Genomic DNA, 8,873 nt, shown 5'->3' on the forward strand with positions numbered 1-8,873 from the left:
GCTAATTTTTCAGTTTGTTTTTATTATTATTATTATTATTATACATTATTATTATTATTATTATTATTATTAAATAAATATTACAAAGCCCAAAATCTGGCCCATTTTACAAAACTCGGATGGCCCAAAACGGTCCAGGCCCAAGCTTAAACCTAACCCTAATGATACAGGGTTTGTATCATCTCATCAACAGCCAGCCGCCCCAGATCCAACGGCCCACACGCATCCAGAACAAACCATAGGGTGATGATACCCTAGGGACCACGCGGCGGCGCCTCTGCTTCCAACCGCCCCACGACGACGTTCCAGCTGCTGCCGCCCTCACCAGAAGCCTCCAGAAGACCTTAACGACCATCCACGTCGCAACTATGGGGTGAGTCACCACATAGTTCGGTGACTCACCGAGAAATCCCTTTGGGACCGGTCCAACGAGAGCGTCATCGAGACTATAAAGCCTCGGTTCACCTGCAAACAAGAAGAAGTCAGCAAACAAGAAGAAGGCAGCGAGCAAGAACGAAGAACATAGCAACCAAAACAGAATCGACAGCAAAAAGAGAGGAGAGACGAAGAACTGACCACAACAGCGAACCAAACAACACCCATAGCAGCGAATCGAAAACAAAGATAGAAGAAAGGAAAAGACTTACCCTCGGGAAGCCCAAGCATAGCCGGAAACTGTGTAAAAACCAAGGTAAAATCGTCGGTTTGTTTTCTTCATTTACTCCGATTAGGAGATTTTTAAGGAAAACTAGGGCTAGGTTCGGCTTTAGGGGGTTTAGAGCTCCATTTTGGGATATTTTGGGATTTTTCGGCCACCGTGACAGTGGCCGGTGGTGGTGACCGACGCCGGAGCACGGCTGTCGGCCGGTGGTCTCCTTCTCTGTTTTAGAGAGAAAACAGAGCTTCTCTCTCTAAGAGAGAGAAGCCGAAAAATGAAAATGAGAGGAGATGGCCATTTTAGGCCGGATTTAGGGTATTTATACCCTCTCCCAAACGACGCCGTTTTGAGGGAGGGTATATGTGTAATTTCCCTTTTGGGAAAATCATTTCCGCAACACCTACAGATTCGTAACATTACAATTTAGTCACATGAATTAATTGCTAATCCTTTTAATTTAATCTCCTAATTTTATTTTATTTTATTTTAGTCATAATCTGCATATATATTTATTTAAGGTAAATACCTAATTTAGTCCCTTACAGTTTAGTAATTATCATTTTAACCCGAATTAATTAAATAAGGCTAAATTACATTATTAGCAGTTAGATCTTTTTATTATTCGATTTAGAACCTTTAATTTTAATAATTATCATTTTAATCACCTATTAATAATTAGGGTTAATTACATCATTAGTAATTATATTTTTATAATACTATAAATAAGGGCTATAAAATTTTAATTTTTATTATTTTAATATGTTTTAGTCACTATTTAATTGTAATTTAATTTGTATTATTATCATTTCAGTTCTAATATGTTTAAATGATTACTTTAATTATTATTTTATTATTTTAGTAATATATATATATATATATATATATATATATATTGTTTAATTGATAATATTTATTTATTTTTAATATTAAAGAAAAGCACAGTCTTAAAGAAACTAGATGTCCTATTCTGATATTTTAAAAATAAATAAATATTCTACTTATAAAAACCAGAAAATACATATTATTTTATTTAAATTATTTTCTTAGAAAAATAATATTTTAAATATATATTTATTTTTCAATATTAAGAAAGGGCATTCTTAAAGCAACTGGATGTCCATTTTCTGATATTTTTAAATAAATATTTTACTTTTATCAAATATATATATTAATAGAAATGTTTTATTAATATTTATTTTTAAGAAATAAGCTGTCTTAATGTACCTAAAAGCCCTTTTCTGATATTTCTAAATAAATAAATATCTTATATATATATATATATATATATATATATATATAAACTAATATATTTTCTTAAAATTATAAATTTGAAATAACATGATTACAAATTAAATATAATTTTAAATTTTTAAATTTTCAATAATAGAGACAATTTATAATTAATAAGTACCAATTTTGGGCATTGTGGGGTGCTAAACCTTCCCCAAACGTAATCGACCACGAATTCTTTTTTATTATTAAAAAGAACGAATTTTTGGTTAAAACGCATACCAGTTTATCTTTTAACTGATGTTTTCTTAAAAACTCTTTTAAAAGCTAATTTTTAGGTATTCGACCTACCTGACCCAAAAGGCCGATGGCGACTCCCAAAATATTTTAAAACCATTTATTCACATCATTTTCCCGCCAAGTAAAAATTTCGTATCCGGACGAAAACCGGTTACGTCAATTAGCTCATACACAAACAAGAACCAGTTTTAGAAATTTATGCATTGTTTTTTTGTCATATTTTCCTTTTTGTCCTGATATTGCCAAGCTTTTGATTACTAAAAACCAGTATGAGTGTTCAAAATACATGTGTGCTAATGGAAACAAATCTATTCTCATACCGGCTTTAAGAACATCAGCTACAGCATCCTCTGGTAACTTGGCATATCCTTGTTCCTCATGAATGATGGAGACAGCATCACAGTCTGATGTTATATACCTGGTTATATTTCAATCAAGAAAAAACAGTCATCTGCCTGAATTAACCTGTCTTTTTGTGTCATTAACACTGTTATTTTTAATTAAAAAAAAGGCAATAGTTTGTCATTATTACCCGTTTAAACCCCACTGTCTTCTTGCTGTTTCGGACAAGAGATTGTAGTCTGCACAATTGGGGACTCCATTAACAAGATTATAAGCACACATTATGCCACTGGCTTTCCCTTCTTGTATGCATCTCCGAAATGGAGACATATATGTATCTGCTAAATCCTGTTGACTAACCTGAAATCCAAAAAAAGGAAAGAGTAGCAGATAAATAATCAATAGAAAGGGGATCTTCCAAACCATTCAAACCCAAGCAGAGTTTATGTTTACCTATGCAGTGAAGACAAATCGGTTCACTCCTTTCCAGTTATCCAAATCATAAGCTGTGAAATGCTTACAACAAGCTGAAGCTTGAAGATCTTCACCAAGTTTCCCTCCTTTAAAAGTGTCCCCTTGTCTCCCTCTCACGAATGAGACTGCATATTTCCCCGTGACAACAGGATCCTCGCCTGGTGTTTCTTGCCCTCTTCCCCACCTCGGGTCCCTGAATATATTAATGTTTGTCGCCCAAAACGTCATCCCTGTTCCTTGTCCGGCATTGTATATTGTTCTAGCCTCCCTTCCAACTGCCCGTAAGCAATGAACTGAAAAATTAATAAGTAGTAAATAAAAGCAAAAGGAAGGGTCTTTGTGTTTCGAATTAGATACTTGCCTGACCAATGCGGTACCAAAGATGAACATCGAAGGAAGCAGCAGTGAGAATGACCTGAGGAAAACTGGTGGCGGATTGAATTGTTCAGTTGAAACGCATACCTGAGTGTACGGTGGAGAAAAAGGCAATACCATGTAGGGCTTCAGACCACCATTCGTACTCGGGGATGCCAACTCTTGGAATGACCGGAGAATGACCGGAGCTGTGTTAACGAGCTGGGACATCTTGTCATCTAGTGTGAGCCTGGAGATTAGATCTTGGACTCTGGCCGATGGAGAGTCTACTGTTGCAGAATGGGTAAGATTTGATTGGTGGGTGAGATGATGAGTCACAGGAAAATGGAGGCCGAGTTGAGTCTGCTAAGAGAAACAGCAGTGAGCTAATGTGAATGAGGGCTAGGAGAGAGGGTTTTTAAACTTCATCTTTGTGACTTCCCGTGTTTTGAAAATCGGATCGAATCGGCCGGTTCAACCGAAAATTGTTGTCTAGTCTGGTTCAATCTAGACCGGTTGAGCAGCTACTAGTGAACCGGCCGGAACCGCTGAACCGTTCAAACTGGACCGGCTGAAAATCGGAAAAAACCGCCAATTTTGTTTTTTATTTTTTAAATTAAACCAAACGACGTCGTTTGTTAAACGAGTCAAGTCGAACTCGAGTATTGCTGAACTCGACTCGAACTTGAAAACTTTAAAAGTAAGCTCAACTCTACTCAAACTCACGAGCTAAAAATTATCAAGTTCAACTCGAACTCGAAATATATTATTGAAACTTGAACTCGAAAAGGCTTGAACTCAAAAAAAAATTTAGAAGCTCGATTGAAGCTTAAAATTCGAGCTTAATTGAAGTGAAAGAATAGTTCACTCAATGCTCACCAAAAGACTATGATTTTGAATGACAAATTACCTCTATTATTTATAGAAGTTAGTTGGGATGATCTTCTATGGTTCTTAGCCATGTGAGATTGTTTTTTTAAAAAAATTAAACCAAACAATATTATTTTGTTATGCTTTTTTTAGCCCCAAATTTATTTTTTAATTATAGTTATATAATTATATTTATTATTTAATATGTTTTACCTTAAATATTATGTTGTAGTTAATTTAAATCATTTTGTTTCACTTGATTTTATGGTTTTTAACTTATATATGTTATGGCTTGCTTTGAATATGAATTGTGATATAAAAATTTATTTTTTATTAAATAGTTTTGGTATTTTTATTTAATTTTTTAAATAATTATGACGTCGTCCGGTTCTTCCAATTGGTCAGATCGATTCGACCGGTTGAACCAGTGAACCAGTAGCATGACCGGTTCACTAACCGGTCCGGTTCTGAAAACCATGGTAACTTCTTTGGACAGGAAAGTATATAAAAAATAAATATTTTATAGGACCAACAAGAGTCACAGTTTCATTGCTTGCTCTGTCTTTTGCAGTCTCAGTCAAATCTTACAACAAATTATTTTATCCAAGTACACATATGATGGCTCTGACTACTCACCCTGTTGAAGAATCCGGTAAAGAAAACGAAAGAACACAAGAATTTTAACGAGGTTCGGCAATGTGCTTACATCCTTAGTTCCTAGACTGCGCTAGAAGTTTTATTCAATATCTCATAGGTTTATGTTACATCTCTATTTATAATAAAAAATCTGGTACATAATTATATAATTAACCTTGTAAATGTTCGCTTCGCTCACTCCGCTCCATCCCCTGTCCTCTTTACTGATATATTTATTAGCTATACCTAACAAATCTCCACCTTAGCGAATATCCTGCACTTGGAAACTTCAATATGGGTTAGGTTACCTTACTTCTTTAACAACTCAAAACATTCAACAAGTCCAGACAATGCTTGAACTTGTCTATCATAACTGACTTGGTGAACATATCAGCGACATTCTCATCAGTATGTACCTTCTGAAACAAAACCTCTCCAGATGCAACAAACTCTCTGATCTTGTGGAACCTTACATCAATATGTTTAGTTCTAGCACGATACACCTGATTCTTAGCCAAGTGAATAGAACTTTGATTGTCACAAAGCAACTGAACTCCACCTTGCTGAACACCCAACTCCTTCACTAAATCAGTAAGCCATAAAGCTTCTTTTGCAGCTTCAGTCGTTTCCATGTATTAAGCTTCAGTTGTAGATAATGGAACAACAAATTGAACAGTAGACTTCCAACAAATAGGCCCTCCACCAAGAGTAAACGCATACCCTGTCGTAGATCTTCTATTATCCAAGTCACCTGCATAGTTTGAATCCACATATCCTACAACCAAAGGATTATCCCGTTGACTACCAAAAACAATTCCATGTTCCACAGTACCCTTTAAGTACCGAAAGATCCTCTTGACTGCTTCCCAATGTTGCTTACCAGGTTTAGACATGTACTTACAAACTTGACTAACAGCATGAGCTAAATCAGGACGAGTACATACCATTGCATATATCAAGCAGCCAACAACATTAGAATACTGAACCTTTTCCATATCTTCAGCTTCCTTATCTGTCTTAGGGCACTGTTCTGATGAGAGTTTAAAGTGATTCGCCAATGGAGTGCTCACTGGTTTTGCGCTGCTCATCGCAAACCTTTGTAGCACCTAAATCTTTCATATCAAATTCCTTACTCAATAAAGTTTTCAAACCGATAACATCATCCATGTTCTTTACAACAATTAACATATCATCAACATATAGTAACAGAAAAATAAAAGAACCATCATCAAGGATCTTAACATAGACACAACAATCATACTCACATCGGTTGTAGCCAATCTTGATCATATAGGAGTCAAACCTTTTATACCACTGTCTCGGAGACTGTTTCAACCCATACAAAGATTTCTTCAATCTGCAAACTAAATGCTCGTTTTCAGGTTGAGTGAAACCTTCAGGCTGCCGCATGTAGATCTGCTCTTCTAAATCACCATGCAAAAAAGCAGTTTTAACATCCATATGCTCTAAATACAAATCCAAACTAGCCACTAATGCAAGTACTGCTCGGATTGAAGTGTGCCTAACCACAAGAGAAAAAATTTCATCATAATCAACTCTTTTCTGTTGTGAAAAACTCTTTGCTACCAAACGAGCCTTGAACTTATCCCCCTCTTTTTCTGTTATTGTTGGTTTCTTCTTATACACTCATTAGCAATCAATCGACATCTTTCCTTCAGGAAGGCGAACCAACTCTCATATACGATTGTGATTCAAAGATTTCATCTCCTCAACCATGACAACCATCCACTTGTAGTTTTCCTGACTAGTAATGGCATCATGAAAAGTAACTGGATCATCACTGCTAACAGTAAGTGCAAAAGAGACCAAGTCTTCAAAACCCAATCTGTTCGGGGGCTTTATATTCGTCCGTCTCACCCTGTCTCTGGCGAGACTATAATCCTGCAAATCATTCGTAGCGGAACCACCAGAAGTCGGTTGAGAAGTTTCTGGTTTCTCAACTGGAAACTGCTCGAAATCCACCACTGTCGTGTCTTTCTTCTGCTGCAACATAGGCTGTTCATCAAAAACAACATCTCTACTGATCACAATTTTCTTCGCAACTGGATCCTAGAACTTGAATCCTTTGACACCTTTCTTGTAACCCAGAAAAATGCACTCATTCGATTTTGCATCAAGTTTGGATCTCTCATCAGCAGGTACATGTATATAAGCAGGACAACCAGAAATCCGTAACTGATCAAAACTAACATCATGACCAGTCCATACCTCTTCTGCAACTTTCCCAGCCAATGATGCCCTTGGCGATCTGTTGATAAAATAACACGCCATGTTAACAGCCTCAGCCCAGAAGTGTTTGGGAAGCCCCGCATTCAACCGCAAACATCTGGCTCTTTCATTCAATGACATGTTCATCCGTTCCGCAACACCATTTTGTTGTGGTGTCTTGTGCACTGTAAAATGTCTCTTAATCCTATACTCCTTATAGAAGTGTAGAAACTGTGAATCTGTGTACTCTGTACCATTTTCAGATCGCAAACACTTGATTTTTTGTCCTGTTTGGTTTTCTACCTCAGCTTTCCACAGCTTGAACTTCTAAAAAACGTCAGACTTCTGTATCAAAAAGTACACCCAAACTTTCTGTGAAAATCGTCAATAAAAGTAACATAATACCTAGATCCACCCAAAGATGATGTCGTGGAAGGCCCTCATACATCAGAATGCACATAATCAAGAATCCCTTGAGTTGTGTGCTTCACAGTCTTGAAACGGACATTAGTCTGTTTACCAATAACACAATACTTGCAAAAATCGAGCTTACAACTTTTGACACCATGCAACAAATTTCTTTTGTGTAATTATGTCATACCACGTTCACTAAGATGAGCAAGACGCATATGCCACAGTTTTGTAGTATCATCACAGGACTCAACAAAATGAACTCCACCTACAACGGTACTCCCTAACAATCTGTAAATATTCCCTTTAGTCGTCTTTCCTTTCATCACAATCAAAGCTCCTTTAACAATCCGACTGGTTTCCCTATCCTCATCAGCCTTAGGGATAAAACCATTCTTGTGCAAAGTGCCCAAAGAAATCAAATTCTTCTTCAAATATGGGATATGCCGAACACCACTCAACGTCCGAACAGAGCCATCATACATCTTTATTATGACATCACCAATACCAACAATATTGCAACATCGATCATCAACCAAATAAACAGAACCAGAATTAACGGACCTGTATGTCGAAAAACATTCCCTATTTGGCGTGATGTGATAAAAACATCCAGAATCAAGAATCCAAACATCTGTTAATTGAGTCGTTGAAATAGAGAGCATATCACCCTCACTGCAATCAGAATTGTCATCCTCGACCATATTCACAGACTTGGATGAATAATCACGCATCTCATCAGTCTGTTTTTTCAACTTCGGACAGTCTCGCTTCATATGTCCCGCCTCCTTGCACTTGTAACAGTGAATTGTCTTCTTATCCCTATATTTGGATCTGGAATTCCGCTTGCCAGACCCTGCCTTCTCTGGCTTTCGTTCACGGTCTCGATTACCCTTGACATATAAGCTATCGGCTTGAGAGCTTTCCCCGGCATTCTGCTTCCGCTGGTTGTGAGCCAACAAGGCTGCAATAATCTTCTCAACGTTGATAGTCTCTTTCCCATAAGTAAGAGTAGTCATCATGTGTTCGTAAGAAGGAGGCAACGAACACAACAGAATCATCGCTCTGTCTTCATCCTCAATTTTCACATCAAGCCGAGCCAAATCAGAAACAATTTGATTGAAGACATTCGCGTGTTGTGCCAAATCATGATCGTCCTGCATCTTCAGCCCATACAGTCGCTGCTTTAGATACAGTTTTGTCATTAAGGATTTGGACATAAACTGACTTTCCAACTTCCTCCAAATTTCTTCTGGAGACGACAGATGCATGACGTGATACATGACCTCGTCCACCAAGCATAATCGTATGATTCCTGCCGCTCGCTGCTGCAATTCTTCCCAATCTTCCTACTCCATCGACACCGGCT

The 8,873-nt window shown here is 37.1% G+C and overlaps 1 long non-coding RNA gene across 1 annotated transcript; it reads right to left on the reverse strand.

The window, feature by feature from the left end:
- Nucleotides 1-2,509: 2,509 nt before the first annotated feature.
- Nucleotides 2,510-3,785, reverse strand: LOC120195224. The gene is made up of 4 exons (XR_005523037.1): nucleotides 3,362-3,785; nucleotides 2,984-3,279; nucleotides 2,721-2,890; nucleotides 2,510-2,606 (listed from the first exon to the last, which is right to left on the reverse strand). It is a non-coding gene; the product is annotated as an uncharacterized LOC120195224 (long non-coding RNA).
- Nucleotides 3,786-8,873: the final 5,088 nt, after the last annotated feature.

Source organism: Hibiscus syriacus, unplaced genomic scaffold, assembly GCF_006381635.1.
Source record: "Hibiscus syriacus cultivar Baekdansim isolate YM2019G1 unplaced genomic scaffold, ASM638163v2 tig00117010_pilon, whole genome shotgun sequence".
Classification (NCBI taxonomy): Eukaryota; Viridiplantae; Streptophyta; class Magnoliopsida; order Malvales; family Malvaceae; genus Hibiscus; species Hibiscus syriacus.